Below are 7,346 nucleotides of genomic sequence, written 5' to 3' on the forward strand. Positions count from 1 at the left end.
GCAAGAATTAGAACCTAAAATGATTTTTAAAGATAAAGATGGAAGATATTTGGAGGTAGAAATAATGTTGAACTCCAAGAAAACTTTGGTTTTAGAAGTATATGCACCTAATGGTGCTAAGGATGGTTTTTATAAAGAAATAATTCAAAATTTAGATCAATATTCATATGATCAGATAATGATGATGGGAGATTTCAATGGAGTCGTTAATTTGCAATTAGACAAACAGCAAAAGAAAATACAAAGATAAGTAGGGAAACTACCCAAATCTTTTTTTGATTTAGTAAAACAGGAAAATATGGAAGATATTTGGAGAAAATGGAACCCCAAGCTAAAAGACTTTACTTACTACTCTGCAAGACATCAGTCTTTTTCAAGAATAGACATGATCTGGACTACAAAGGACATAAGTTTATTGACAAAAAAAATAGAGGTGATGCCAAAGGTGAGTTCTGATCATAATCCAATGATGTGGAAAGCTTCGACGGGATATAGAAACTTTAGATGGAGATTGAATGAAGATCTATTTCAGAGTCAAGAGAATGTGGACTATATTCAAAAGGAAACAAAGTATTTTTTTCAATATAACATGGGGAAAGAGGTGCCAATACATACGGTTTGGGATGCTTATAAAGCAGTGATCAGGGGAAACCTGATCACCTTGAATAGCAAAGAAAGAAAGAATAGGGAAAAGAAATTCCAGGAGATCCAAGAGAAAATAACTAAAAAGGAACTGGAGTTAAAGAAAAAACCAGGGAAGAAAAAATAATACAAGAAATTAGGATATTACAGGAACAGTTAGGGGCTTTTGTGAATAAAGAATTGGAATGGAAACTAAAGAGTTTACAGCAAAAAACTTTTGAAGGAGCAAATAAGCCAGGGAAAGATTTAGCTTGGCAATTGAAGAAAAAAAGGGGGGGGGGGAAATAATTGGCAAAATAGTTGAAGATGGAAAAGAAGTAATGGAACATCAAGGTATAAAGAGAGTATTCTATAAGTATTATGCCAAACTATTTTAAAAAAAGACAACACGGAAAAAATAGATCGGCATTTGGACAAGGCGAAATTACCTAAGATTTCAGACGCTATGAAGGCAACTTTAAATAATCCAATTACTGAAGAGGAAATTTTAGAAGCCATAGAGGCAACAAAAACAGGGAAAGCACTGGGCCCAGATGGAATTTCAGCTAAATTTTATAAAATATTGAAAAAAGACGGTGCAAATTTTGAAAAAGTTGATGAATGAGATAATGAAGAAAGAAGGACTACCAAACACATGGAATGAAGCAAATATCTCATTGATCCCAAAGGAGACACAAGATTTAACAAGTGTTAAAAGTTATAGGCCCATTTCTCTGTTAAACAATGCTTATAAAATTTCCGCAATTTAGTGGAAAGGCTAAAGATATTTTTAATGGACTTTGTGGGAGAAGAACAAGCCGGGTTCTTACCTAATAGACAAATAAAGAGATAATTTGAGAGTTGTTATGGATGCTATAGAATATTATGATAAGCACCCTGAAAAGGAGCTGGGCTTTTTGTTCCCAGATGCGGAGAAGGCTTTTGACAATTTAAATTGGGATTTTATGTTTTTAGCAATGGAAAAGATGAAACTAGGGCAAGAATTTATAGAAGCCGTAAAAGCTATTTACAAGGATCAAAAAGCGACACAATGTATAAATAATGACTTAACAGAAAAGTTTGAGGTAAGAAAAGGTACAAGACAAGGATGTCCACTTTCACCTTTGTTGTTTGTTATGGTTTTGGAAATACTGCTAAGACAGATAAGAGAAGATCATAGTATTAAAGGGTTAAAGGTTTCTCTTATAAATTCAGAGCATTTGCAGATGATGTGATGTTTATTATTGAAGATCCAGTCCAGACCTTACCATTATTATTAAATAAGATTAAAGAATTTGGAGATCTGGCAGATTTTTATATTAACAAAGCAAAATCTAAATTGCTCTGTAAAAATATGACGAAAAAGAAACAAGTGGAGTTAATGAATGTTACGGAGTGTGAAGAGGTTCAAAAAACAAAATATTTGGGAATAGAATTAACAATGAAAAATATAGATTTATTTAAGATTATGAAAAACTGTGGTCACAATTAGAAAGAGACATGGTAAAGTGGAACAAACTGGATTTGTCGCTGTTGGGGTGTATATCAGTTGTAAAAATGAATGTGTTACCAAGAGTGATGTTTTTATTGCAAACTATCCCAATTGTAAAAGACAAAAAGCACTTTGATAAATGGCAAAGGAAATTATCAGAGTTTGTGTGGGCAGGGAAAAAGCCAAGAGTTAAGATGAAAGTGTTATGTGATGCAAAAGAAAGGGGCGGATTACAACTACCAAATTTGAGACTATATCATGAAGTGATATGTTTAACATGGTTAAGAGACTGGGTAAATTTATCCAACTACAAGCTGTTAACTTTGGAGGGTCATAACAATTTGTTTGGTTGGCATGCATATTTATGTTATGAGAAATATAAAATGAATGATGGTATGTTTCAACACCACTTTGTAAGGAGAAATATTTTTTTGGTTTGGCAAAAATACAAAAGATATATCCACAATGGTCTTTCTTCACCTAAAAACATCTTATATTTTTGCCATAACACAAAGAGATTCTTTCTAACATAATGATGAAGAAACATAGAGTCCATTTTGTATTTATCATACCACAAATATGCATGCCATCCAAACAGCTTATTATGTCCCTCTAGAGCCAATAATTTATGATTAGACAATTTTACCTATTCTCTCAGCCAAGTTAGGCATATTGCCTCATGATATATTCTCAAATTTGGTAATTGCAAGTCCCCCCTTTCTTTGGCATCGCATAGCACCTTCATTTTTATTCTGGGTTTCTTCCCTGCCCACACAAATTCTGCAATTTTTCTCTGCCATTTATCAAACTGCCTTTTGTCTTTTACGATTGGAATCGTTTGTAATAAAAACATCACTCTAGGAAATACATTCATTTTAACTACTGAAATGCGACCTAGTAGAGACAGATTTAGCTTATTCCATTTAATCATATCTTTTTCTATCTGAGCCCATAGTTTTTCATAGTTGTTCTTAAACAAATCTATGTTCTTAACTGTTAACTCAATTCCTAGGTATTTCGTTTTCTGAACCACTTTGCAATTTGTTATTCTCATCAAGTCCTGTTGTTTCTCCTTTCTCATATTTATACAAAGCAATTTGGACTTAGCTTTATTTATAAAAAATCCTGCCAGGTCTCCAAACTCCTTAATTTTGTCCAATAATATTAGTAATCTCTGAGTAGGTTCTTCTACTAAAAACATCACATCGTCCGCAAAAGCTCTTAACTTATATGAGAAACCTTTGATCTTTATTCCTTTAATGTCTTCATCCTCTCTTATTTGCCTCAATAGGACTTCCAACACCATCACAAATAATAAGGGCAAAAGTGGGCATCCTTGTCTCGTACCTTTTCTTACCTCGATTCTTGCTGTTATGTAGTAATGACACGAGACCGAGATCTGGATGCAAGTCTGTCCCTCGAAGATGGAGGCGAGAGTTTTATTAGCTTGTATTCAAGAAGTCCCGGATGCCCAAATATGGTTATAGCAACAGTTACAAGTTACACATTCCATTCTCAGCCAACTAAGCAAAATATGCTGTGATCAGACTTTTGTCTTATCTAGGAAGCATAACGGAAAGAAAGGTACATCATGAGCTTCTCAGCATAGAAGAATATTACTTAGAGTGTATGGGAATGTTGTGCTCTGTGAATGATGAGAGATTTATTGTTACACATTTAAACTACTCCCTGAGTCTTCCCGTGTGGCATGCCAACTGACCAGGAGATCAGGAATGTAGAAATGTAAAGAGCAATTAATGGAGGCTGTGTGGCATGCCTACTCTGGCCTACACTGTTACATCGTTATTTAAACATAGTGTCACTCTTTGGTTCTTGTAAATAGCCTTCACTGCCTCTATGAAGTCTTTCCCCAAGTCCATCTTTTCCATTGTTACAAACATAAAGTCCCAATTTAAGTTGTCAAAGGCTTTTTCTGCATCTGCAAAGAAAAAACCTATCTGTCCCGATACAGACTCACACTGGCAGCATGCGAGGGAAAACTCCCAAGTTGTCCGAGCAGGGCAGCACCCAGTTCCAAGGTTCAGGCACCAACTGGGCACACTCACGGCTTCAAGTCCAAAGGGGGATTCCAAAACACATCCACAGGAACAGGCCAAGGTCAGGGACAAGAGAATCAATTCCAAACACGGCAGCAAGGTCAGTAGTGAGCGGACTCGTTGCTTCCACGCAGCCACTCCCTCTTCGGCTGCTTTTAAGCCTCACAGTGCTCAGCACCTGCCAGCTATCTCAGTCCTGCTCCTGCGAGCACTCATCATCACTAATGATGCTGGGCCGGTGCTGTGCTGCTAGCCTGGCACTGCGCCTTCTGGCTTGGAGGGCTCTTCTAGCCCTCCTCTGGCAGCGCTCCCGAGGCTCTGGTGATGAAGGGGGAGAGCTGGCCTGCACCTGGCTTTCTGTTGCCAGCCCAGGGCTGGGAAGCTGAGGAACCGATGTGCTGGGACCTGGCTGTGGATCAGTATCTGAGCCTTCAGAGCCTGCCTCCTCCTGCAGTGCCTCTGCCACTGGCTGTGGATCTGGGTCAGGTTCACCAGCTGCCTCTTCCTCAGAGGAGTCCTCTGAGTCTCTCTGCTCCACTGGGCCAGGTTGGTCCATGACATCATCCCCCTCCCCATGGGTCCCCTCCCCATCTGAGCGAGGACCCGGCTTTTGCGGATATGCCTGATGAAACCGACGGAGCAGGGCTGGGGCATGGATATTACAGGCGGGTTCCCATGACCATTCCTCAGGTCCATACCCTTTCCAGTCAACTAGGTATTGGAGGCGTCCCCGTCGCCATCGGGAGTCCAGAATCTGTGCGACCTCATATTCCTCATGTCCCTGTACCATGACCGGTGGTGGCGGGGCTGCAGAGGGGCGTGCAGGATCAGGAGGGGAAACTGGGACTAGCAGGGAACGATGAAAGACAGGGTGGATCCGAAGTGCCGGTGGAAGTTGTAACCGGTAGGCCACTGGATTGATTTGGTCTATGATGGGGAATGGGCCTATGAACCTGGCGTCCAGTTTTCGGGATGGTCGCAGGCTCTTTAAATGCCGGGTCGAGAGCCAGACCTAATCCCCAACCTTCAGGGTCTCCCCCGGTCGCCGTTTCCGGTCAGCAGCCGCTTTATATGCTTGTTTGGCCTGCTGTAACTGTTCCTGGAGGACTTGATGGAGGGCTTGAAGCTCCTGGATGAGATCATTAGCCGATGGGACCATTGAATCGGGTGCGACTGGAGGGAAGAACCGGGGGTCGTAGCCGTAGTTGGCCATGAACGGTGTTTGGTGGGTGGAGGAGTGTACTGCGTTATTGTAAGCAAATTCTGCCACGGGCAACAATGCCCCCCAGTTATCCTGTTGATGGTTGACATAACACCGTAAGTACTGTTCGAGCGTGGCATTCGTACGTTCGGTTTGGCCATCCGACTGTGGGTGGTATGCTGAGGAGAGGTGTACTTGGGTCCCTAGGAGGGAGTGTAGGGCACGCCAAACCCGCGAGGTGAACTGGACTCCTCTATCCGAAATCAGGTGAGCAGGCAGTCCATGGAGTCGGAAAATGTTATGCAAATATAGCTGGGCCGTTTCCCGAGCAGAGGGAAGGCCTGTACAGGGAATAAAATGTGCCATCTTTGTGAGTAGATCCACTGCCACCAGGATGCTTGTGTGGCCATTAGATCTGGGGAGATCAGTGATGAAATCCATAGACAGAGCTTGCCAAGGTCCTGCAGGAGTTGGCAATGGTTGTAGCAGGCCAGGAAGTTTTCCAGGCTGGTCTTTGGCCCGTCGGCAGGTCTCACATGAAGCCACATATCGAGAGACATCGACTTGGACCCGAGGCCACCAAAACTCTCGAGTCAATAGGTGTAGGGTCTTGTGCCGCCCAAAGTGTCCAGCTGGTTTGGCATCATGCATCAGATGTAGAATTTCCGACCGTAAAGGTCCTAACGGTACATAGACCCTGCCACGGTGGGTGAGCAGCCCCATCTGCTCCGCAAAGTCAGTACGTACTGTTCCCAGGGAGTCCTGGAGTGCCTGAAGTTGTTTCATTGCAAAGGGATCTCGTTGTTGCTGTGTCTTTATCCTCTCTCTGAGAGGTGGCATGGGTTGCACCGCTGCAAAGCTATCAGGTGGCAAGATAGTAGCTAGTGGTCGTTCCCCTGTCAGTGGGGCAGCGTACTCAGGCTTCCTGGAGAGGGCGTCTGCCCGCTTATTTTGCGAGCTTGGAATATAAGAAACAGTGAAATTAAATCTGGAAAAAAACAGAGACCATCGAATCTGTCTTTGATTCAGCCGCCGCGCTGTCTGTAGGTGCTCCAGATTGCGGTGATCTGTACGAACCTGAACAGGGTGACGAGCGCCCTCCAGGTGATGACGCCACACTTCAAATGCAACTTTAATAGCCAATAGCTCCCGCTCCCAGATGGTGTAATTTTGCTCGGCTGGTGTGAGCTGCCTGGAGTAGAAGGCACATGGTTGCACGGTCTTGGTAGTCATCCCTTGCTGCAGTAACACTGCTCCAATAGCTGTGCTGGAGGCATCTGTCTCAACTACAAAGGGCAGGCTAGGATCTGGGTACCTCAGGAGTGGTTCAGTGGCAAAGTGGGTCTTCAAATTTTGAAAGGCCTGTTGAGCTTCTGGTGTCCAGCGAAACGGCTCTCGGGGGCGTAACAGCCTTGTCAGAGGTACTGCTAGGGAGGCAAACTCAGGAATAAATTGTCTGTAGTAGTTTGCAAATCCAAGGAAACGTTGAACATCTTTACGATTGCGCGGTGCTTGCCAGGATAGCACGGCTTGGACTTTCTGGGGGTCCATAGCAATCCCTTGAGGGGAAATCTGGTGTCCCAGAAATTCTACAGATGTGAGGTCAAAGGCACATTTTTCAAGCTTGGCATAAAGGCCATGTTGTCGGAGCCGATGCAGAACCACACGCACATGCTTAGTATGGCTTGCTGCATCCTGAGAATAGATTAGGATGTCATCTAAATAAATTATGAGGAACTTATCAAGGAGATCTCGGAATATATCATTCATTAAACGCTGGAAGACAGCGGGCGCATTACACAAACCAAAGGGCATTACCAGGTACTCAAACTGGCCGTATCTGGTGGCAAAAGCGGTTTTCCACTCATCGCCCGGACGTATGCGCACCAGGTTGTAGGCACCATGGAGATCCAGCTTTGTATACACCTTGGCTCCCCTCAGACGCTCTAGCAGCTCTGGAATAAGGGGAAGGGGG

Source organism: Eublepharis macularius, chromosome 9 (genome assembly GCF_028583425.1).
Source record: "Eublepharis macularius isolate TG4126 chromosome 9, MPM_Emac_v1.0, whole genome shotgun sequence".
Lineage (NCBI taxonomy): Eukaryota > Metazoa > Chordata > Lepidosauria > Squamata > Eublepharidae > Eublepharis > Eublepharis macularius.